This window comes from Lissotriton helveticus, chromosome 12 (genome assembly GCF_964261635.1).
Source record: "Lissotriton helveticus chromosome 12, aLisHel1.1, whole genome shotgun sequence".
NCBI lineage: Eukaryota > Metazoa > Chordata > Amphibia > Caudata > Salamandridae > Lissotriton > Lissotriton helveticus.
Genome location: NC_136073.1, coordinates 536,221,382 through 536,247,400, shown reverse-complemented (window position 1 = coordinate 536,247,400; position 26,019 = coordinate 536,221,382).

Genomic DNA, 26,019 nt, shown 5'->3' with positions numbered 1-26,019 from the left:
ATTAGTACTTCGTGCTAGCCATAATTGTTTAAAATATTTCCAATTCTTTTATAAACTTGACTTGAGTTTTGTTTCTGCTTGCTTCTTCTTTATGTGGCAAGCTGGAGTGGGTAGAATACATTACTGCAGTCCGCTGTTGAATTCTCCTTTTTATGGAAAATGCTAAAAAGGGTAAGAATTTTGATAGCAAAATAATATTTTTGTTAAAACTTCCCTGTACTATATGCTTTGCTGTCTGTCCTGAGAAAATGGGCTATAGAAGGGTGGCTACCATTAATATAGATGCTCATTAATTTCACTACCCTTCTGACTTCTGGCCAGAAAAGTTCAAGACCAGGTTTCCTTCCTGAATCTAAATATATCCTTTAATTGTCAGCTAGTCATAGGGCCATATGTATCAAGCCGTTTTTGAATCACAAAGGCCGAAATGCGCAGAATTTCGACCTTTGCGACTCGCAAACGGCCGTTTTGCATGTTTTGGGATGTATGAAACATTCCCAAAATAAGGAATTGCAAAGTTGTGTGATTACTTATTTTGCCATAGCATTTAGGGAATCGCAATTTTGCGATTCCTTAAATGCTACGTATGTAGCATTTTTGGCTAGCGAATTATGGTTAAGAATTCGCAAATTACCACCAACTTTAGTTGAGGGTAACTTGCGAATTCTTTAAAAAATGCATATTTTGGCATATTTTGTAAGGTGGCATGTGATGCACACACATGCCCATAGGGCATGTATGTGCCCCATATTCATACACATGTACATTACAGGGGTGCAGCAGGGTGTCTTTGAGACACCCCTGCACCCTTGAAATAATTCTCAAATTGCGATTAGCAAATTGCGAATACGCAATTTGAGAATTATTTCGCAATCATTCCTATGGGCCTCCTGGCCCATAGGAATGCATTGGAAATTATTCCTTAATTGCGAATTCGCAAAATGCGAATTCGCAAATAAGGAAGATTAAGGAATCGCTAAAAAATAGCGATTTTTTTCATACATACCATTTTGCAATTCCTAAATAGCGATTCCTTAAAAATCGCTATTTAGGAAATGCAAAATAGTTTGTTGATACATATGGCCCTTAGTGTTCTACTGTTAACACTCAAAGGGCAAATTGGATGAAATATATTTTCCTACAGCATACTGATGTTCCAAGCAGCTAAACAAAGTAAGCACATAATATGGACAGGGGTACAGTTTTCTATTCACAGGATGTTTTCCATGTAACTTATGAATCACCTCCTTATTGGCTCCAAGAAAAAGGATGTTGCCATAGTCCAGGCGAGAGGTGACCAAAGCCTGGACTACCGTTCTTTTTGTAGACTCCGGCAGCATCCATAAAATCTTTTTGAGCCATCTAAGAATGGAAAAACATGTTGCAGCCACCTTTATGGTTTGAGGCCTCATCGAGAGATAATCATCTATCACAAATCCCAAATTACGGGCTTGTTTAGTAGGCTGAGGGGTAACACCCAATTCAAGAGGCCAGTGTTGGGGGCCCCAAAGTTCTTTATTTTTCCCTAGGATGAGCACCTCTGTCTTCTCTCCATTAAGCTTAAGTGAATTGACTTGCATCCACTGCATGATTTTACTCAATCCAACTTGAAGAAAAGAGGGCCCGAAGGCTCTTTTAGCAGAAAGGGAGAAGACTATTTGGGTGTCATCAGCATAGAAAAAAATTGACAGCCATGCCTCCTCAGCAATATCAGCCAATGGTTTAACATAAATGTTAAACAATAAAGGGATGGGAATCGAGCCCTGTGGCACCCCGTAAGGGGAAGCATGAACTTTGGAAATTACTTTAGAAGAGGAAACCTGAAATGTATGACCAAGACAGAAAATTTGCTATCCATCCCAAGGCAACTCCAGTCACACCAATGGATCGAAGTCTTTGCAAGATCACAGTATGGGACACCATATCAAATGCGGCGCTCAGGTCTAACAAATATGAGCGCCACAGTGTCCCCAACATCCAACTGGCTGTGCAACATTTCACTCACTCCCAAAAATATGGTTTCTGTGGAATACCCTTCTCTAAACCCTGATTGAGATGGGTGTAAGAGCTTATGGGACTCCACACAGTGAGTTAATTGCGAGTTCACATGTTTCTCCAATAACTTGGAGAAAACTGGGAGCAGGGAAATGGGTCGAAAGTTGGAAAGTTGGGCAGGGTCAGCATTAGGTTTCTTTAACAATGGAAGAACCCTCGCATGCTTCCATTCAGGAGGAATCAGGGTTTCACAGAGTTGGTTGTGGAGCTTGACAAACAGCACCAGAAAGTTCCTTAACCAAATTAAACAGGACTTTAGGGCAATTTTGAGCATTAGAAATAGTGGTATTTACATACTCGGCCTGGGCAGTATTACAGAGAGAATGATACTCTCTGATTGATTGTATATATCTTAATTTAGATTCTGAGGCATAATCTCTCCTCCAGTGTCTCTCTAATGCTTTACACTTGCTTTTCACTTTTTGTAAGGTAGATGAGTACCAGGTGGCCAGGGGACGATGATTTTTCACTTTCTGGGAAGACAGAGGGAGTCAGATCTCAACAGAATTAGAGATCCAGTTCATAATAGTTCCTAAGTTCAAGAAAATGTTATTTGATAATAAAAAGGAAAAAACAAGGTGTCAACACAAGATACAGTAAAAGTATAAAGCATTAAAAACTGTGATAAATAAAGCAAGCATAAAATTGCAAGTAATAACAAAAGGAAAATCTGGACACTAAGATTAAAAAAGAAAAAAGAAAAGGAATAGTAAGCAGTAACCATAAAAGCATGAAAGTACCTGAAAGAAATTTAAAATTAATACAATGAAGAAGAGAAAAATGGAATGCATTGAGCATTTAAGGAGGTTTAAGGACTTCTTGTTGTGAAGGCAGTAGATCAGACCTGCGAGCAGCACACGTATCCAAGTAAAGCGTGATAGGAAGCCATAAGTCCATACGTTTTGTAGCCATGTGAGCCGGGAAAATAAAGGCAGTGTCAAGTCTGTGGTTGTGGCAAACGTTAAACCACCACGCCTTAAAGGAGATATTGGAAGAATCCTTCCAATTTACCGTTATCTGCTGGAATGCAGCGGTCAGCAGTACATCAATAATTTGAGGTTTCAATTCAACATTGTCCCAACAGGGGGAAAGGCTTCCTAAGAAAATGTTAACATTAGAAAAAGGAATACATGTGTGATAAATTACATTAATCTGAGCCCAAACCTGTAACCAAAAGTCATGAACAGATGTACATGAGAATAACATGTGTAACAATGTTGCCTGCGGGGATGAGCAAGACCAGCATGTATGAGAGGTATTTGGAAAGCGTTTATGAAGGTCAGAGGGTGTATAAAGAAGTCTGTTATAAATAAAGAACAAGGACTGTGTCAAAATTGCTGCCCTCGATGATTTGCGGATCTTGTTCCATATCTTATCCCATAACGAGATTGGCCAGGAGGTGGAGAGATCACATTCCCAGCATTCCTCTACTTTGGATTTGGGCCTAATAGAATCAGTAGTATGAAGATATTTATAAATGGAAGAAGCCTTAGGAGTAGTACGTAAAAAAGAATGAAACAAGGTGGTGGGATTAGGAGTAATGGGAGAGGAGGGTAGCTGAGACAGTCGGGTGAAAATGTTTTAGTTTTAATAATAGTTCCTAAGTCGGTCATCGAGGTTTGATTAATGGAGGGCATGGTTTCCATTAAATGATTGTTAAAACGATCCAAATTAAGTTTGCTCCAGTTTCTAGACTCAAATGTATTCCCCAAATTAGGTACAACATTGATTAGTCTGCTCTACCGTAAGCCTAAAGGCGACTATAAAATGATCAGACCAGATGACAGGGAGGGCCGAGACACAGCGCAAGATAGGTAGATTGGAAAAAACTGGATCTAATAAATGTCCTGCTACATGAGTCGGTCCTGAGTTAATCAGTTCACAATTCATAGCCGCTAGATCAGAAGTTAAAGATATGCTAGTGGGGCAAGACAAATCATCAAAATGAATGTTTAGGTCACCTAAAATAGTAAAATTAGCTGCACTGAGCAAATGGGAAGTGACCAAGGTAGGGAGAGTAGAGGCCCACAAGCCTGCAGGGCTGGGTGGACGATAAAGTAGTATTCCTGAGAAGGTAAACTGAGGGCTGAGGGCTAGTTTAAATAACATAGCCTCACTATCTTTCCAATCAAGTTTTAAAAATTTGCACTTGTACACATTTTTAAAAATGATAGCCAACCCACCACCTATTTTACCTTCACGGTCTCTTCTAACTATAGAATAGCCAGCTGGAAGCACAGCCGCTACATCAGGGCCAGAGCTTTCATGGAGCAATGTTTCGGTCGAAAAGATGGCGTCAGGATGTTCATTATTTAAGAGGTCAAATATATCAGCTTTATGTTTTGGGAGTGAGCGACAGTTCACACTAAAAAAATTAAATTCTCCATCCTTAGGGAAAGTGTTCTTTACAATACAGTTAGTCTCACATCTGTTGGTATGAAAAGGGCTGTTAGAATCAGACTGACCTTTAGTGGTTGGAAGAGACAATGTAAAGCCACATTTATTTCAATTTCCAGACACACTGTCCATAGAAACAGAGTACAAGAGAGTACAATCTATGTGAGAGTTAACACGCAGGTCTAACAGTTGTAAATACAAGGGGCAGGTGGATTTTGAGCGGGGCTTATGGCCCCTAGGCCGGTACTGGCACGTACGGGCCCGTCCGTCCCTAATCCATTAAATAGATTAATGGATGTGCGGCGTGCAAGAGGCGTCTAAAAAACCAGAGCGCTAACCGCTCAAGACGCGTGTCTCCTAACAATGGCGTCAGAAGTGTAGGAGCAAGGAGTTTAACACACTCCAACCAAGTGTTAAAAATTATTAAAAAGAAAACCTTCGAGTAGCCCCAAATTCCCAACACAGAATTCACGATTTCTGTACAATTGAAAATTTGCCTATTTCAGCACACTCGTAATTTGAAAAGCAGACCTGTCAGGCTTATAGTTTCCTCGATTGGAATGAATTAGATGGTTAATTCTTGAAATTTGTTGTCGCAAGATTCCTACTAATTCAGTAAGATTGCATTTGGGCAACATAATCTTAAAAATTACGGGGACTGGGTCCGCTCATATTATCAGAATATGTTGACCTTGTTCTTGGCTAGCACAAAGTGCGCCATCTGGGCCCTTAAACCTGGCAGAGTACCTGCTGGAGTCCACAAACTCAGAAAATGAAAACCTTTACTCTCCCAAGGGAATCATAGAAACAAATCCACCCATTTGTTGTTAACTTAGGCATTCTCAAAGGGAGGCACTGAAGTACAAAAATTGGCATTTCAAATATTTATTGAAGCAATTGGACTCTTGTGTAAAATAGGTGCGCTGCATTGATTAATAGAAGGCAACAGAGCATTGTAGCTCGCATTACAAGAATGGTGAAAAAGATGAACAATTCAGCCATTGTGCATTTGCATTAATTTTATGGATGCATATAATTTTACTCCTACCTAGCTTTGACTATCCTAGAAAGCATAGGGTGTGCAGGTCGGCCAGTATACCCTTGAGTAGTCTAACCTCTCCATTTATCTGCGTGTGTGTCAGCTGGTAGCCAGTCTTGGTGTAGAAAAGGCTCCTGTCCTTTTCAGGTTAGTGATGGGATTCAGCTGGGATGGAATTCAGACACTGAGAGACTGTGACAATCCAATGAAATGCTCCTCTGTTATAAACAATGGCTTGACGCAGTTTATTTAATAAACTGGAACAATTTGTTCTGGGCCTGAGCTTGGACCGGCTGTCATTGTTGATTCTACCCACCCAGTGCTGTCGCCAAACAGCAACAACAAACAATGACATTTAAATAAAAAAATGTGTCCTCATTTGCCTTTACCCTCGTGTAGGAAACACCGACCACCACTGCGTGTCTACGTAAGCGAGCCCAGAAATCTAGGTTATACCTCACACCGGGACACAGATGGCTTATTGGCGGAAGAGGTAACCAACACATAAAGGGCAAGCTGGTAGACTCCATCAAGGCATATTACAACCTGTTGGACCACAATATTAGCCAAAGAGAACCCATAACTAAGGTCCTTGGAGCAGAAGAAGGCATAATCATAGGACCTGGGAAAAAAAAATGGAAATCCTATCTCCACTGTACCAAAAGGTCCCAAAAAGCTAGTTTTTTTCTGCTACAAGATCTAGCCATGTCCACCCTGGAGACTTCATATAGGGATGTCAACCAACCCGAGTGTGTTGGTTGGGTGGTATCGACCCAGAACTTGCAAATTTGCCTCCTTTCCAAAAGAATTGCATAGAAGAGGAAAGATCTTGCATGGCCAGAGATATTTTCGCCGATGCCAAAAGTGATTAGGGGGAGAGTGATATTCAGTGTAATGTTAAGTATAGAGTCCAGGGAAGCCTTCACTTCCTCCCAAAAGCGGCAAATAGAAGGGCAGTTTTTAAACATGTGCACGTCTGATGCTTCTGGTAGATCACATTTGTTACATATTTTCCCTGGCTGGAATTTTGATAGTTTTAGGGGAGAAAGATATGCCCGATGTGCCGTGAAGAGGTGATTGCGCCTCAGCCATGCTGGTTTCACTATTTTGTGGAGAATATGGAAAGAGTCCATCCACTGCTGCTCACACTGAAAGCCCAACTCAACTCCCCATAACTCATCGGCGAGTTTGAAATCCCCATCCATCTCCTCCAGGATTGCCCAATACCAGAGAGAGACCTCTTTGCCGCCCCCTGGCCTTGCCACCAACTGATTTTCCAGATTACAGATTTTTCCCAGCGGGACCCCCTTCCTACTCAGCGCCTGGGCCCAACTATTCAGCGGCATGTGTTTAAATCTTGAAAGGCTCGGCCCAACTCTCTCCCGCAACTCCTCCCACGACACCATTGAGCCACCTGCCAGCAAATCTCCCCATTTCAAAATTCCGGCATCCTTCACGGGGCTCGCCAATCTGTCAGTAAAACAAGGTGGAGTACCAGGGGAGTCCCGCAAAGGTGCAGGGTTTGAAAAATACCTAAGCCCTATTCTATTTCTAATTGTTGACCAACTTCTTGCCAAAGATTGGAGGCTTTTCAATTTTACCTTTTTAAAGAATTTATGGTCCCCAAACTTAAAAAGGAAGCCATCAGGTGGTAAGTCGGCACCTTCTAACATAGCCCGAAACATTGCTCCTCTCGATGTATTTTATGGTGTTTTTAAAAGCATTCTGGAGTATGAGAGCTGAAATGCCCATGCATAATAATGCAGGTCAGGTAATGTCAGCCCACCTTTTTCCCTCCTTCGCCTCAACTTCTTCCAAGCCAAACTAGTGGCTCTATATTTCCAAATAAAGGAATTTATCTCCCGTTGACATTTGTTTATTTGTTTTGTGTCAAACGCCAAGGGGATGGAATTGAAAAGAAATGTATATTTAGGCAGGATAGACATCTTCACTAAATTTGTCCTCCCCAAGATGGATAAGGGGAGGTAGGTCCAAGACTTTAACTGTTTCTGACATTCTTTAAATACACGTTTGAGGTTGTGTTCAGCGATTTTACTGACATCCTGGATGATTCTAATTCCAAGATATCATATGGAGGAAGCCACGTCCAGTTGTGTACTAGTGATGTTCCAGGCCATATATTCCGTTTTGTTCGCGTTTACTTCGTACCCGGAAACCTTGCCGAACTCCTCCGCCCTCTTAATAAGTGTTGGAAACGCAAGATCTAAATCAGATGTCAAAATAAGAATGTCGTCTGCATAAAGGGCTACCCGCCTTTCCCTCTTGCCAAATCTAAAAGATGGATTATTAGACTCCTCTCTGAGAACCTGAGCGAAGGGCTCGATATAAAGGTTGACGAGGAGGGGAGAAAGCGGGCAGCCCTGCCTTGTACCCCTTGTGATTTTGAAGGCCTCTGTCAGAGAATTATTGACTAACAATCTAGCAGTTGGAGCTTTATAAAGAAGTGCTATCATACGACAATAGCTGTCAGCTAGGTAAAAATGTTTCATAACTGCGGCCAGATAGGCCCAAGTGACCCTATCAAAGGCTTTGGTTGCGTCCAAAGTGAGGGTGGCCAAAGGAAGAGAAAAGGTAGAAGCGATGTCTATGGCCCCAACTAGATCGTGCGTGAGGTCTGCTAATTGTAGTCCTTTTATAAAGCCTTTTTGGTCTTGATGAATGATCGAGTCTACAATGCCCCCCAACCTATTAGCCATAATGGCAGCGAAGATTTTATAATCGCTGTTGAGGAGTGATATTGGGCGATAAGACCCACACTCTGTCAGTTCTTTCCCTGGTTTGGGAATTAAGACTACCGTCGCGTCACTCCATGACTTTGGGGGGCGTCCACACCCTCCAGGAGGATGCTGTTAAAGACAGTAGCTAAGATTGGAATAATCTCCTCACTAAGAGCCCGGTAGAGTTCCCCCGGTAAGCCGTCGGGACCTGCCGCCTTCCCTCGCTTCACTTGACCTATTACCTTACTAACTTCTTCCCCTGAGATCTCTGCCTCCAAACAGCTACTTTGCTCAGATGAGAGACTAGGAATGGAAACTTTGTCGAGCCAGGCATTTCTCGCTACATGATCTTCGCAGATATCTTCCTTATAGATAGCCTGGAAGAAGTCCTGAAACGCACACCCAATATCCGGGTTCGAAAGCCGGGGAGCTGATTCACCTTCCACCCTTATCTCTCTGATATAGTTCCGCGCTTGGTCAGCTTTTATTTTCCAAGCAAGAATCTTTCCTGCGGCCTTCCCAAATTCGAAATGGGAAATTTTACTCACCTCCCATCTCCTGGCGACCCTAGCCTGTAAGACATTTTCAAGTTGGTTTTTCAATAAGGCTAGCCTTTCTTGATCTTCACTTGATCCAATATGGGCGCCTAAATTCTGTTCAATAGCCTTCATATCCGCCTCAAGATTTTTTATGTTTTCCCTGTACACCCTTCTTCTATGGGAGGCCCTACTAGTAATGCAGCCCCTCCAGAAGGCTTTCAAAGCATCCCACATGGTCAAAATGTTTGCAGAGTCTAAATTAGTCTCTAGAAAATGCTGAGTCTCCAATCAAAGGGAAGCAATTTCATCCTCCTCTAATAAGATGGTACGATCAAAGGACCAGGAAGAATGTCTAGACTGCTGGCCGGATTTTAGGCTAAAAGAGATGGCAGAATGGTCAGAGAGATGGAAGGGAGATATGCTATATCCACCAATGAGTCTTTGAGACTATAACTAAACAAAGTATAGTCTATCCTAGACAGATGTTTGTATTTGAAGTTCCGGAATGAGGCCCCCAGCTTAACCCCTGCCCTTTCCCTCCAAATATCTGCGAGCCCCAACTGCGCTATTATTGTCACAAGGACTTGCCTGGATTTAGAAAAGACACAGGCTCTAGAGTTGGCTGATTTGTCGAGTTTAGAGTTTAGAACGATGTTAAAATCCCCGACCCAGATTACCGGGTCTTAAAAGGCTAGTAAATGGTCACGAATAGTATCCAAAAAAGAAGGATCGTCCTGATTTGGACCGTTGTAGCCTACCAAGGAGCACGGCGAGCCATCCAACAAAACCCTTAATAAGAGCCATCTGCCACTATGGTCTTCCATATACTCCACAATTTGAGCCTTTGCCTGTTTTTTAAAAAATTAACAAGATCCCTCTAATATTTGCAGATTGGTCATTACACACAAAAGTGTCTATCCATTTTAGTTTCTTTAATAATTCAGCGGTCTCAGATTTGAGGAGATATGTCTCCTGTATGGCAATGACCTGTGCCGGGGAATCTCTCAAATATTGAAGGATTCTGTCTCTTATACCCCTCGTGCGCAGGCCATTGACATTCCAGGATAAATACTGTATCAGAGTCATTACGTCACAACCCCCTTCACCGCCCCCTCCAGCTTCCCCGAGAATCCCTTATCACATGTTCCTACTTCCATCCTGGACCTTATTACCAAAGTGTTCTGAGCTCGGTGACTTGAACCCTGGTGGTGACCAAACCTAAATTTTATGGAAAACTGCGAGGACTCTGGCCTATGAGGAATTTTTTCGTTTTCACCCCCACCACCCCACGTGGCACTACCTCCCCCCCCCCTGGAAAACCCCTCCCTACTTACACTGGCCTGATGTATTGCCAGTTTTACACCCTCTAGCCGCCCCCCCTCTTTTACCCACCCTGCTACCTGTCTGTGCTAGGAAGTAGTGCATTCTCTTATATTTTGTTTTTCCTCTCCATTTTTTTCTTTTTTAATTCCTTTTTTTTTAAACGCACCATCAGTATCCTTTTAAATTTTATTTATTTATTATATCTTATTTCTTTTCCAAATTGTGCATTTTATAATTATATATATATATTTTTTTAAAGAACTCGAGAAACTATATCGATGGCCTATATATCCCCCCTTTTTTCCCCCCAGAATTGGTTACTATCTATATAGGACCTGCCTCTAATCTCAGCTGGAGCTGGTACTCTATATGATATAATAAATAAGCTTTAATTTACCTAAACTAGGAAGAGTGAGACATACGCTCTCTAGCCTAGCTTATATCCCCATCGAGTTTCCTCCCCCCGTGCAAGATCCCTTGGTAATTCCAACATCTCATCCACCTCGAGAGGGGATCTGATAATATGCATCTTATTGTTAAGCATGACTCGTAGAAAGGCAGGAAATCTCATTTGCACCGTAGCGCCCAGGGCTCTAAATTTCTCCATCCTTTGGCCGAGTTCCCACGGCCGATCCAAAGTGATTTTAGACAGATCTGAACGGACTTCAAACAGGAATTCCGGACTTTTTAACGTTTTAGCTTTCAGGGCCAAATTTAGGATCTTTTCCTTTAACAAGTACGTAAGGAAATTAACTAGTATTTTCCTGGGTTTAACCCTGCCAGGATTTAAGCGAAAAGGGTCCCTGTGGACCCTTTGAATGTCTTTCTCCAAGATGTCAGGTGACTCATCAAGGTTTAATGCTTCCTTTAATAGAACTGCCACAAAGGACTTGATGTCACTCCCTTCTTTCCCCTCCGGGACCTTCAGAAGCCGGAGATTGTTCCTCTTTGAGTAGTTTTCTAGGGATTCCACCCTCTCTCGAATAGCATCTCCCTCTCTTCGCAGAGATTGAATTTTTAGCTCTGCGGATCCGAGGTTAGCCTTGAGTACCTCCACGGAACCCTCCAAAGGCTCTGTCCTTTCATGCAGCCGCTCCACTTTTTTCTCAAGGACGTCACACGCTGCCCTGATCTCAGTTTGGTTTTCTGCCGAAACCAGGAACCCTTTTCTTATGTCCGCCTTCATTGATGTAAGCAGGGCCTCAATTGACAGACTGAACTCTCTGACCCCCCAAACCCACCGGCCTCTAACGATGGGGGGGGATTACAGGGATTACATTTTCAGGGGTCTCAGGCAGGGCAGAGGTGGAGGTCGAAGTAAGAGGCTCCATGGCTCGTGGCACACCCTCCCCAGAGCAACCGGTATCAGTGACAGTATCGGTGACAGTATTGGCTTGTATGCTCAGGGGGCTGGCTGACTCGGCCATCTGAGCTGTAAGCTCTGTCGTGTTTACAGGAGAGCCCCTAGAAGCCAAGGGTAGGTCCGACATTAAGAGAAACCCTATTAGGGAGGGAGCTGCCCGGGTCTAAATGGCCAGAGGGGTTAGTATGATGGATGTTCAAAACCTGGGGTAATACCTTAAAGAAGGAGCGCAAAGAGGGAGTGATACAGATTGTGTTAATATCTCCGTGGCCTTTTTTAGCTCCAGTTCTCTGTGACCTTTTGGAGTCTTTACTACTACCCTCTTTCACACCCCCACCTCTCCCTTGGGGTGTCTGACCTAAACTGCCCTTCTCAGTTCCCTTCTCGGTATCCTCTGAGCTGGGCCTCAACCCTTCCGTCCGCCACCAGTGAAGCTTGTAGACAGTGGCCACCCTTGCCCTTCCCCCGTTTTGATTTATTTTTCGGGACCTGCCTCTTGCCTTGCAGCTTGGTAGTTTTTGTAGGGACACTCCTGTTTCCTATCCCCACCAAACCTGTGCCCCCAACCTCTCCTTGTAGGCACTCCCACTCTCACCGCTCTTGCCGACTGTGATATCCGAACCGTCCAGTGTCTTTCCAACACCAAAAACTCCTGGTACGCCGAGCTCCCCCTCCACCGAAAAAACAGCAGGAGAGGTCGCCGAAGAGAAAAAAGCACTAATTGCTGGCCCGCCGGCAGACTTTTCTCGGTTTGAACTGCCTCCACTACTCCCGCTTGTTCTGACACCATCGGCGTTGCCCCGGAGGAGACCGCGGGCCGCCACTTTGCAGCCACGCCTCAGCTTCACGGCTGCAAGGTCACAACGTAGCAGGAGGGAGGGGTAAGGAGCCCGCACCGCGTCTCCAGGGCACATCCACGAGCCGGGCTGCTCACTAACAGGTATATAACAAATCTGGTCCTATTTCGCCGTTTTCTGTCACTTCCGAACACCTTCTGCGCTAAATTTTTCTCATGTGGGGTGAGAGAGAAGGGCTTCTAGCGAGGGCGTGCACTGCCACTCAACACGCGGGCGCCATGTTTTCCTCAACAATGACATTTTCACAGTGGACCCAGTTCTTGCACAGAATGAACTACAGTATGATAATGTGCCTAGGAAGAAATGTAACTGTAAGCAAACCATTTCTGAGTACACCATATCATGGGGGCATGCAAGCAAATGTGAGTCAAAAGTAATTGTTTAAAAAGATGTAAGCTTTAAATGTGAATGTGTAAAACTGAAGTGTTTGTGCCAAGGGCCTATGCAACCTCACAGCAGTGTGCTTTAGGACTATTTGACTTTTTTTTTGTCTTACATTATCTGAAAGTTTTTTCTTTTTTTCCAAAGTTGTTTGACAATGTCCAACAGTTCAAGTTGTTTATGATCTGTTATTTTGTTTTAGTCTTTGGAGTATAACGGGTTGATCTGCTTTTCTTGGTCCTTCTACTCAATCTTATAAGTGAATAAGGTACTGATATATTTGTTTTCTTTTATTGCATTTTCTTATGTGCTTATTGTTACTAATTCTCCTGTGTTGGTACTGGTGTTCTACATTTTTATGAGATCATTTTGGATAGTGCACCTGTATTTATAGTCTCTTATGAGATATTGTATAGTTGCTATTATTTGACACATGCTGAGATGGGGCTTGGGGCTTCATCAATGTTTCTCAAACTTCATTTTACTCAGTGGGATTTGTATCTAAGGTTGAAGTGAAGTATGGTGCACTTTTTATTGTATAATCTAGCCTATGAAATGAGGATTATATTTATTTCACTTTTCCTTGTGTCTAAGATGTAAAGTTACTGATTTTTCTTGTCTCAAAAATCTTTAATAACATTTTATTCAAACAAGTGGACCGTTAATTATCTTGCAAATTTTCATTAAATAATCACAGCAATTTACAAACATAATACATTCCTGATCATCCTATAAAACATTATTACTGGTGTTTTTTGTAGTCCAGCCCAATCTATGGACCTTGTTAAGCTCCAAATTCTTCCTTGCTTAACAGTAAGGTCAGCATATCAGACATTTCGGCTTCTCCTCCAAGGATCCTGATATAACACTTGAAATATCGCCTGTCCAATATCTAAATTCAGATTCACAATTTCTACTCTTGCTTTTGGAATGTTATTCCTATGGGGTATCAGGTGCTGTTATTGCTGTGTGCATCCTTTTAATGTCAGCAATCATTACCGTCCAGGCACTTATGTTGTCCTACAGTTTCTCATTGTGTCTGACCCTTTTCATGAGTATTGCTCCTGCTGTCGCCCATTCACACTAGTCACTTAACCATCTCTCTATGCGGGGTGGGTCAGGGCTCCTCCAGGAAATTGCAATTCGAAGTTTCGTTAGTATAAGTCCCAACATTACTAGTTTTCACCTTAATTTTCTATTTTTGGGGTTAGGAAATAATCCCAGCAGTACTGCTCTTATCTCGTTAAGTACAAAGTACAAAGTATTTTATTTGCACAATTAATTAAAATCATTACAATTCATAAAAAAACATGTTAAAAACACTGTCCATATTCTATTTAAAAAGAGGTATTCATGAGAGCAAAGGGGATCATAACTGGCATGGCAAAGATTCTTGGTGGTAGCCTACTGGTAACACGGAATTATACTCAAACATGATTTTTACAAAACGGGCGACCATCTGAGCTGAGTCGCCCCTCAGACACTCCTTTAGAGCTTTTTGGCATGTTGGGACATTCAGGATCCGCCAAATTGGGCGCAGCAAAAAAGTTTGTAAAGGCAGTAAGGTTCTGCAGATGCACAGGAGGTGAATAAAATGTTCTTCTCCGTTGTTACAAAAACAGCACTGTGTGGGCACATCTTCCTTGTACTTCCAGCCATACTTATACGCCATCAATGGGATTAATAAACAAAACAGAGTGCACGTGCTGCTATCTAGTTGTTTGCCTTGATTTTTGGCAAAAACATCTGACATTAAACCAATGTTTAATGTGCAAAGAGTCACATTTTATTTTAGTTTTTTTGTCAATTATTTACTTTTGACCTTTTTTTGTGGAAAATTAATTATACCAAATGTATCATTTACGACCTTCTGTACAACACAAACCTATTTACAACAATACATTTCAACTTATTCTCATTCAAACATCAAGCATACCACTTCCATACAATACAAAAACAATTTTTTGAAAAAACAGACAAACAATGAGAAAATATACTAATTATTTTCAGTTGGAAAAACAAATAATCACAACAAAGCCATAACCATTTTTTGTAGAGATTTTTTAAAGAAAAGATTGGCTCTATTTTGTTTGACTTCGAAACGTTCCGGCTTTTTCAGTCTACGCGTTTCGAACTCATATAATTATTGAGTTCTCATCAGGACCGTAGTCTGTGAAAGAGAAAAACAATTTTGGTGGTTTTAGTTTCCTTTCTCACTCTTACGCTACCCTATCCTCCACTGCAAGCCTCTTTCTCTTACCTCTCGGTCACCGAGAAACCAGAGTGGGTTAAATTGAACCCGTCGACAGTGGAAATCTGTAAAATACATATTTAATACACTTGGTCACTCATCCATATTGTATTCTAACTTAAGTGCACCCAACCAATCCCCATTCTTGTTCGACTTACTTTGGATGTTAACCATCTGTTTGTGATGTATTTATGACCTCGGCCGTTTTTCTATTTCTGCAAAAAAATTAATGAATGAGGGAAAGTCAGTGACTTTCTCCTGTTTGGTCTGGGATCGATGTAAGTTTATCATCCACCCATGCGGGCGCTTACCTCAAATGAGGAATCCTACCTCATTGAGCTGGGGGTTCCGAGCCTTCGCCTGGAATTTCTGGGAAGTGAAAACGCACACACGGAGGTTATCTAATGTTCCTTTTAGATTAGCGGGGGCCCTACTTATTTCACGGATGCCATTCGGCGTTGGATACTCTTACCTATCTCAGACGAGGCGGTGTGTGTGATTCTTCCTCGTTTGTTGTGAACCGCGTCCACGACGGGAATGCTTCCGGGTCCGTAAAGGATCATGGAGCCTGTAGTTGGCTCTCCTTGTTTGTTTATAAATGAGCACAGCGCCTGCTCGCTTTTGTTGTCCTAAAGCGGCGGTATTGCTTGCGGTTTGGTGATGTTGGTCCTTAAATTATGGGGCATACGAATGATGTATTGAATATAAATTTTGAAATATAACAATGTAAATTTGAGACGAACTGCCATCTATTTATGGTTTTTGCTTTGTGCGTTCCCGTCCAGTGCATTGTGGTCATGGTGGTTACAAATGGTAGATGGTGTTTTTGTTACGCAGAAAAGTATGTGTCATGGGATGATTGTCGGTGCCTGTTTCCAGGTCTCTGCACGTGTGAGCAACATTTTTTAGAGTACATGAGACCATGATTCAGAGTTTGAACATTTCTGACAGTTCATTTAATCCCGAGATCGCCGTGTCAAATTTGACAATTAGCATTGCCTCCATTTTGGTCAATTTTGCATCCAGATCTCCATCTCTGGCATCGTTTTCCACTTTAGCTATTACTGTCCAAATGAGGTAATTCTCTTTGTGCTGTTTCTCTCGCCAGTGGCTCACTAAAGGTGCTGTTACCACATTATTTCGGATTCTTGATTTCTGCTGTTGTATCCTTGAGCGTATTTCTTGGTTTGTTTTGCCTATGTACACTAAATCGCATGTGCATCGAATTCCATATATCACGTATCGTGATTTACAATTCGAGAACCGCTCATGTTTCCAATTTATCCGTTGTGTGTAAATACCGATCCTTCTTTCGTGGTATCACAACATGAGCAAGTACCACATCTATGGTGTCCCTGAATGGGTGGTAGGTTTAGCATAGTCCGTAGATTGGGGTTTTGTTCTTGTGGTAATTCAGCTCTGACCAACTGGTTGGCTAGGCTACAATTTTTCTTAAAAGCGAACAATGGCTCATTTTTGAATGTTTGGTCCAGATTACGCAACAAATGCCAGTTTTGTTTGACCACCTTTTTCAAAGCATAGGAGTTGGGACAAAAAGTGGATACGAAAACCATCCTATCAGTTTCTTTTTTGATTTTTCTTTCCAAGAGGGTGTCTCGTGGCGTCCACCATGCTCTCTTTCGTGATTTTTTCTGTAGTTTTTTAGGGTAGCCCCGTTGTTGTAAATTGGCTGTTAAGATTTCTGCATGTCTCAGATATTCTTCTTTGCATTGACAGTTCCGTCTGATTCTTAAATATTGTCCATAAGGAAGGTTCTCTTTGAGACTCCGTGGATGGTTACTTCGGAAGTGCAAAGCCTTGTTGCGGAAGTGCAAAGCCTTGTTGCGGTCTGTTGGTTTTTTATAGAGTGTTGTTATTAATCCACCTTCTGAGGGATACACTTCTACGTCCAGAAATGGCATTTTGTTTTTTGAGTGATCCATGCTAAAAGTTATCGATGGTACTCTGTTGTTAATCCAATCATGGAACCTTATTAGCTCATCCTCTGGTCCTGACCAGACGAAGAAGATATCGTCAATAAATCGATACCAGTGTGATATCCATTGTGTGTACGGATTATTATTGTACACAAATGTTTCTTCATACTTTAACATGAACAGCACAGCTAGTTCGGGAGCAAATGGGCATCCCATCGCCACGCCCCCTACCTGGAAGAAGAATTCTCCATTGAAATAAAAATAGTTTTTCTTTAAGGCAAATTCGGCAAGTTTTGAATAAATTCTGTTGGTATTTTGTGTGGTCTCTGTCTCTCATTGAGAAATAGTTCTAAGACATAAATGCCTTCATCTTGTGGAATTTGAGTGTATAGGGACGTTATGTCCATGGTTACCATCCAGTCAGAATTCTTATCAAATGTAATTGCTGTCAATTTATTTATAAAGTCCGTCGTGTCTTGTATATAGGACTTTACTTCCAATACTAGCGGTTTCAGGAAGAAATCTACAAACTTTGAAACGGGTTCTAATAGGGATTCGCAACCGGACACTATTGGCCGTCCTGGGGGTGTTTTCTTGTTTTTGTGTACTTTAGGTAACACATAAAACAGAGGTGTCCTTGGGTGTTTTATTTTTAAGTACTCAGTTTCTTTTTTGCCAAGGAAGCCTTGTTCAGTCCCTTCATCAATTATTTTGTGTAATTCATTTTTTAGATCAGATGTTGGATCTTTGTTAATTTTTCGGTAACAGGTTTCATCATTAAGTTGTCTTTTAACTTCCTTAATGTAAAGTTCTTTGTCCCAGATAATGATTGAGCCGCCCTTGTCAGCCTGCTTTATAATGACTGAGGTGTCAGATTTCAGATTTGTTAAAGCTTGTGACTCTCCTTTGGATAAATTATGTTTGATCCATTTTTTCTTCTTTTCCATTTCTGCCACTGCAGATAATATGGATCGTTCAAAAGTAATGACCTCCTTAGGGATTTTGTTTATCGGCGGGCAGAAAGATGATTTATTGCGTAGTCCTGTTGTTTCCAATGTTGGTTGATAAATATTCAATGGGATTAGGCCGAAACATAATCTCATTAGATGGTGTTTCACACATGGTTTCATGGGTGATGACAAGTAGTATGGCAGGGTTTTAGGGGCATAGAGTTTTGACGCCCAACTTCCAGGGGAGAGGTTCTTCACGGTTAGCGCATCATGTTCGAGTGATAGGATCTTTGCTTGTTTGGTCAGGATTTTTGCAATCGACCCTATGGGCAGCGAGCTTGCCCATATATCTTGAGCCTCTAGTGCGTCCAGGCAGAATATTACGAATTGGCTCCAGGAAGTGCTAGTGTTTTTTAACAGAGACCATATGCAACTCTTTAATGTAAAGTCACAAGCCTTTTTGGTTTTGAAACCGTGGGCGATAAATCTTGCTTTCATATTCCAATGTTGAGATGACAAGAAAAACTCCATGCGGATTTGGGTGAGAGAGGTCGGGATGGGTAGGTGGAACACTCTGCGAAAACACATTGACTGCGCTCTGTCAAGACAGGTGAACATTTGGTCTTTAAAGGTTGTGGTGCCAAAGGCTGTTGTCGACAAAAATTTGGCAGCTATCACTCTGATTAGCGGCAAAAATCTGAAGAAGGGATTGTCCATCCCGTGATACTTTCTAATTTAGCTAGAATTTCAGACCAGTAAGGAGCTATGACCGGACAGTGCCACACCACATGCAGAAAGTCCACCGCCCGACCTCTATAATGTGGGCAGTCTGTTGATCTTGAATTTTTTCCCTAGTGTTTTGGGGAAGAGATCTATTTGGTGTATATAATTATATTGGATCAATTTAAACCTCGGATTGGAATTCACTTTCTTATCTCCCCCATGCACTTTAATCCAGTCATGCTCCGGCAGGGGTTCCCCTATGGCTTCCTCCCAGCGTCACTAGACTGGCAGGTCCGGGGTTTTCAAATTGTCCCTTAATGTTTGGTAAATATTCGAGACAAGACGACCACCTTGCACCATGTAGAGCATAACCTGGAGCACTCTAGTTATTGCAGGTTTCGCCGGAAAGGCACAGTTCACTAATTACATGCGGTATCTTCCTATATTGTAAAAATTGTCCGCGTCCCAACTCAAACACGTCCCCCGCGTCTTTGCAGGAGATAAATTGGTTATTAGAAAAAAGGTCATCTATTGTCAGGCATTCCCCTTCCTTCCATTTATGGACGGACATAGATTCTGCTATTTTAGCATAGGGTTGTATTACCCAGAGATGCATATCAGGGGCATATGAGCCATGACCTACCACCTTTTTAACTTTGCGTTCCCATACTTGTGCCACATGTTGAATTATGTAAGGGCATTTTTTTTACACTCCCGCCCCCCTCATTAGGTGTCCTGAGAGAACGTCACCCATATATGTTCCTGCAAGTAACCTTTTCTCCCGGTTATCCTGGTCGTCTAACCAATGAATAGCATGCTGGAGCTGGTAAGCCACATAGTATAATTCCCTATGGGGAACCTCTAGCCCCCTTCTTGCCCTGTCCTCTACAACGTAGTTAGGCTCACTCTTTTGAGTTTTGGTCCCCATAGTAACTCAGTCAACAATTTATCTAAAGTTTTGAAGAAATGATTAGGGATCTCGTAGAACGAGTGCTGCAACACATACAGACACCACGGCAGGACAACCATTTTTGCATGTGCAATTTTGCCCATGAGCAACAGAGGCAGCCCCTACAAGAAGCGCAGCGTGCCGCTCACCCCTTCCACTACTCTACCTACATTCAGACTCAAGTGACTTTCGGGTGAGCCCGCTAGCCAAATCCCCAAGTATTTGGGGACAGATTTGGCCCATCGGAGCCCTACCGCCGGCAGCTACTCCTTCTATGCCCTGCCAAGTCGGCCGATTGTAACAGTATTGATTTGTTGGGATTTGTTTTTAGGCCAGATAATTCACCAAATCGTAAAGCCACTGATGTGTAGTCATGGATGCTGATATAGTTCATAAGTTTGCTACCTGTGGGGCTTGAGAAGATTTGTGAGTGAAAATCTTCATAGAATTAAAGTTAGTGTGCAGACTGAGTGTATGTGCTGAATGCATGTCTACTTGTAATGGTACAAGGCATGGACATAACAGTGCTGAAAAGTAAGTGTGCTGTAAATGTACACTGAGTATATGTGCCTGCAATGGTACATTATATGTAAGACACCTGGGTTACATTTTGGAAATCCCAGGCCTCCCTGGTGAAAACATGAGGAGGAAAGGAATCCCCACACATATGTGTGCATTGCTGCATTCCTGTGAGATGGTTGTGACACACGCTTGAGGAAAGGAGGAAAACACTCCCTTGCACTACAAGACTGCTCTTTGATTCAGTGATAGATCCCAAGAAATGGGCATGGACACATCTTAGGAATAGAGATGGGGTTGTTAAGAGAATCAGGAAGAGTAGGATTGAGAGTCTAGGATTAACATTTTGATGCACACATTACTCGGGCTGACATCCATGTGTGAACTCTGGTCACTCCTATTAAATTTGTTGTGTCTTGCCTGCTTTGACAGACCGCCTTTCCTGAGGAAAGAAGTAAAACAGAAGAGTCCATTTCAAAAGAAGCAGAACCCCAACATAAACCTTGAGTCCCCAAACGTTGTCTTCTGCCAAGCAGCCAGACGGGCTGGGTGATATGGGTGAGCTCTGAAAAACGTCTGTGTATGACCAGGACTTGGGGACAAATACCTGATAGCCTCCCACTGCATGAGGGGCCATCACCCAGGAAAACAAAAGACCCCTGCCCTGGAGACTGGAGTACCTGCCCCTGCCTGCTTGCCAAGACCAATGTGTCCTTTGAGGATGAGTAGAGCGTTGGAGGAAGCGTGGTCCTGTGAGCCATCTCTGTGCGAGGTATAATGATTCAGCTGTGCACTAATTGGATCATTGCTCTGGAAGTGTTGGCTCAGCTTCTTCTGTATGCCAGGAGAGGGCCACCTTCGACTGAGCCTCATGTTGAGCAGTGTGCAGGTCTTCCTAAGCCTGTACCTCCATACTGCTGTGACCGCGTATTCCAGAGGATACCACTGGAAAGTTACTACTGTGAGAACTGCTGGGACTAGTAATCATCTTGGCAGGCGCTGGTGCCAGAGGAGCCTGCAACAGTAGTATCCCATACCACAGCAGGGTCAGACAGGAAAAAACACAGGCCCAGGCATCAAATTTAAAGCTCCCCATTTGCAAATCAGATGGGTAAAAAAGTGGCCACACTTGCAAATCAAGGCAGTTTTCAAATAAGACACACTGTATGGGTTTTTTGCAAGGTATGGGAGATTGCATACTTTTATGCTTGCTACAGACAATGCCTGTGGTAATATCAAGGAAATCAATTGTAAAAATCAGCCCACTTGTCCACAAAAGTGGCCCACAAACTGCTAAAAGAAGGCCCATAGACTGATCTGGCACTGCCTGATAGCCCTATAGGCCAGTCCGATCCAGTACCGCGAAAACCCCATATGCTAGGAGGAGCTACTGAAGGATCCAGACATCACCAGAAAGAGACTGAAGATGCATGTGGCAGGTTGGACCCGTACTGCAAGGGAATTGCCACTGACTAACCACTGATGACTGCCACAGACAATGTCACACCTTTGCTGGGTCCGGTCGGGAACTGTAAAAGCATGCCCCCTCTTGACCAAAACTGGGTAAAGCCAACTTACTGCGTCTTCATGAGCTGAGAGGTAGTCTGACAACTATGAAAGATCTGGCTACATTGCCGGGTACTGCTGCTTGTGATCCTGGGCAGCCCAACATTTCTGAGCAGAGCAGGAATCACAGGTGCCTGCTCTAAGGGCCCCCGCTACAATGCTGAACTTTTCTGTGCTGCAAGAATGGGTAAGATGTGAACTGGGTGGGTTGAGCACCAGGGGACTCGCTATCACAGTGCTGCAGCACCATAGGCCCTTCTAACTTGAACCTGAGGAGTCAAAGGGAAACTCTTCAGTACGGCCTTATAGTGAGAATTCCCTGGATGTGGCCACCAGTGAATGAGGAATAACCCTGAACACGTTACAGGAAGGATGTTGGGACAGGGATTTGCCTGACAACTACTAGAGCCCCAATGTCAAGGGGATTGTACTGTTGCTTCTGAATTTTGTATTCCTTCCTATGTCTAGAGTTAGAAATAACATACACATTTTTCTTAGAAAAGCATCGATTTATTGTTTGTATTGTTTGTACTTTGAGTTATGAACCGTATTCCGTAACTTGTATCTACATTTAGAGGAAGACTTGACAACTCAACCACAGCTACCACTGAGAGTCAAGTGTCGAAGGGGTACTTAGCCTAGTTGCTCAGGATCCATAGTAGGTCAGGCCAGAGACATGAGAAGTAAAAGGCCTCAACCACCAAAGTTGGGCCCAGTAGCCCCTGCATACCTTTTGCCATCTGAAAAGTGTTCTGACATTGGGTTAATATTAGCGATGGGTGCGAGCCCTTCAGTAATAGGTCCACAAGTATCTTATTATTATAGAAACAAAGTACCCCATTGCAGCACTTGACATTTACGATAGTGAATTTGAATTTGAATTTAAAAAGACTTATAAAGCGCACGTACACTGAATCAGTTTCATGGCGCTGACAAGATCACTGAGTGAAGCAGAGACGTGCAATTCCCACTTATGGGAGATGTTGTTGCCCAGTCAGTGCTTATACTTTTAAAAAGAGAAGTAACTCTGGTAACACTCATCACATGCCACCCATACTGGGTCCTGAAACTTACTGTCCCAATACCCTAATACCCTAATACCAGATGCAACATCAGTAAATATGGGGGTTCCTTTATACAGAAGGCAGGCCTATTAATTTGGTCAAGGTGCCACCATATAATTAAAACAACCACATTATATTTCACCATGATATTACCATTAAAACCAATGAAAACAATCATATTCAAGTCAGAGTTAGAAATGGGAATCTCTAGTTGGCAGTGGTATGCACCCTAACGAAGTAGGGACCCTTCCTTCTAGTCAGGGTATAACCCCTACTCACCCCTTTGGTAGCTTGGCACAAGCAGTCAGGCCTATCTCAGAGTTATTGTGTAAAGCATTTATACTTAAAACACACAGTAACACAGCGAGAACACTACAAATGAACACCAGTTTAGAAAAAAAAACACTCTTTATCTAAACAAAACAAGTACAAAACAACAAAAATCCAACAGACAGAAGCAGAAATACCACTTTTTAAAGGTTTAAGCACTTCAGCCATTAGAACTCTATGGATGTGTTGATTTTAGCACAAAGTACCTTTGATGCATCAAAATTCGAGACAAAATACAGCTGCAAAGGAGAGAAGCATCAGAAAACACAGTAATGCGTCAATTCTTGAGTCCCAGGGGAATAGAGGCGTCAGATCTGCTGCACGCAGGAGAAGTGTTGGGTTGATTCCTTACTGTGAGGAGAAGCGATGCATCGAATTCCGAGAAAAAGTTCCTTACTGCAGGGCGATGCACTGGAAATTTGGTGCCCAGATGCGATGTGTGCAAAATCTGCACATGCTGGGGTTGATGTTGCAAAACAGGCGCAGAGTCGAATCGTCCAGTCGTGAGCAGATGATGCGCCGATTCCTTCAGCTGCACAAGTTAGAGCGGGGGTTTTGGGGAATCAGAGACACGGTGCTCTGGACTCTGGCTGCAGTGGTTCTTCTAGCAGTGACCAGGTGCTGCATCGATTTTTCAGCTGCACTGCGATGATGCGTTGGTTTTTCAACCACACAGCAAGCTTGCAGTGGGAAAAAGGCACCGAAGAGCGATGAGTGGATTTTTAGCTCTTGAATCAACAAAACATCCTTCAAGGGCCAAGATTTGTAGTTGGCACCACTCGGCAGGACAGAACTCCCAGCAGAGGAGTTATGGGGAGCTTCAGATTAAGTCTTTGATGGTCCTGAGATTTCCAACCGGAGGCAAACACACACAAGCCATTGGATAACCTGGATGAGCATGATAAGAAAATACAGTCCAGTACTTCGTCTGGCCAAGAAAGAAGCAGCAAGCCAGCACAACACAACAACAGCAGAGGGACAGTTCTCCTGCTACAGCTTCTACAGCTCCTCTTCTTGGCAGAATCGCCTCTTGATCTAGGAATGTTCTGAAAATATATGGTTACAGGTTGCTAGACCTGGCATCTTTTAGCATGTTTCCCTTGTCTTCAAAGAAGCACTCCTAAAATCACATTAAACTGCAGTGGATTCCATTTTATTAGACAGTGTCTTGTCCAAATTCTGAGATTTGGTCGACCATAGCCAAAGGCACGCTTGTATTGCATCCATTTCCAAAATGGCATATTCATTCCTTTATGTTACTATCTATTGCTTTTGTTTTCCTCTCAAGCTACAGTGGAGAAAAATAATCCATCACAAAAAGAGAAGGTAATCCGACATTTTCAATCAAACATCTGACCTCACCCCTCTGATAAGAATGTCACACCCCTGGACAAATTAGCAACTATCCCCGAAGGAGAGCCCAATATAACTAGGCCTGAGGTCCACACTCCTTAGCCAACAAACAACTCTGGTATGATTCCTGCCCCTTTCCTTTGGTCACCTTTTCCTACTTCTACATGCAAGGTTCCTCTATTAGTATTAGTAAGTGCAATGGGGTCAAAAGGCTGGACAGATTTGTCTTGTGGCCATGATGAACATCAAGCAAGAAAAGGATCCATTTGAAATCTGCATATACAGAGATAATAGCAACACATTGTTAAAACCTTATTAGACCTGGCATCTTTTGGCGTGTTTCCCCTGCCTCTTTGCTTTCTGACCTCCTGGTTTTGACTCTGTTGTTTCTGTTTTAGTGTCTTTCTCACTGCTGTTCAGTATTAAAGTGCAAGTGCTCCTATTGTAAATTGGACTGTGTATTGGTGTTTCCATGTTTGGCATATTTGATGTACTTGTAAGTCCCTAGAAAAGTGAACTGAGTGTGCCAGAGCCTGTAAATCAAATGCTGCCATTCACAGAATGTCATCTACGCCATTCCATGCCCCTGCGACCTCATCTACATTGGCCAAACGACCCAAATTGTGAAACAACGTATAAGACAATGTGTCAACAGCCCCACTGGTCTCGCATTACCTTGAAAAATACCACAGCGAATTAGACATTGCCTGGCAGGTGATTGACCAACCCCTACTTCCTATCAGGGGTGGCTACCTTCAAACACATCTAAACAGAAGTGAATGTAAATGGATAGCTCGCTGTAACTCAGTCGACCAAGGCCTTAACACCATTGACAAGTGGAACAGTACTGTATAAGTGTGATCCTTCACACTACATTCTCTGACAATACCTAACTCAGTTTCAGTTCCTTCTCCCTCAAGAAGTTCACCCATGCTCTCCCTTGACACACCAACCTAGCATCCATGCATAATTTTGACTCCCCTATGCTTTCCTTCAATTGCATCACTCCCATGTGGCAATTGACCCAGAGATTGCAATTACCTTAGCACATTCATTGGCTCCACTCTAATGTGTGCAGTAAGCTTCATTACCTTTGTCAATACCACGTCCGCACCAATTTAAAATGTAATTTATGTAATACCCGTCTAATTTCCTTGTCAAATCAGTCCTAGTTCCCCTCCACCTGTCCCGAGAATGCTTCCATTGGCAGTCCAACATACCACTTCGCCGCCAATCATTCAAATACCTGGGGATATGGATGACTCTACTACCTGAGCTCAGCGGGGCCCTCAACGTTATTCCCCTGGTGAAAAGGGCTAACGTGGACCTCCAGAAGTGGCAACCACTGCCCCTCAACCCCATGGGAAGGGTCGCCCTCTTTGAAATTATGATTCTCCCCTGGTTCCTCTATGTTCTTCAAAATACCCCCCTATGCTTCCTCAGGACCTTGTTTCGCGAATTGGATAGCATGGCCAATAAGTTCCTTTGGGCGAAAGGTAGGGCCTTACTGGCTCTGAATGTCTGTAGGATCTCCTCGTTTGACGGGGGCCTGGGGATGACTCATCTATATCTGTACTACCTTGCCACGAGTCTGCTCTCTATACATGACTGGTTCAACGGGGGTTGGACTGATCCGGCTTACAGGCTTGAGTTGGGTGAATTGGGCCTGACCAAGGTTTAGTCAA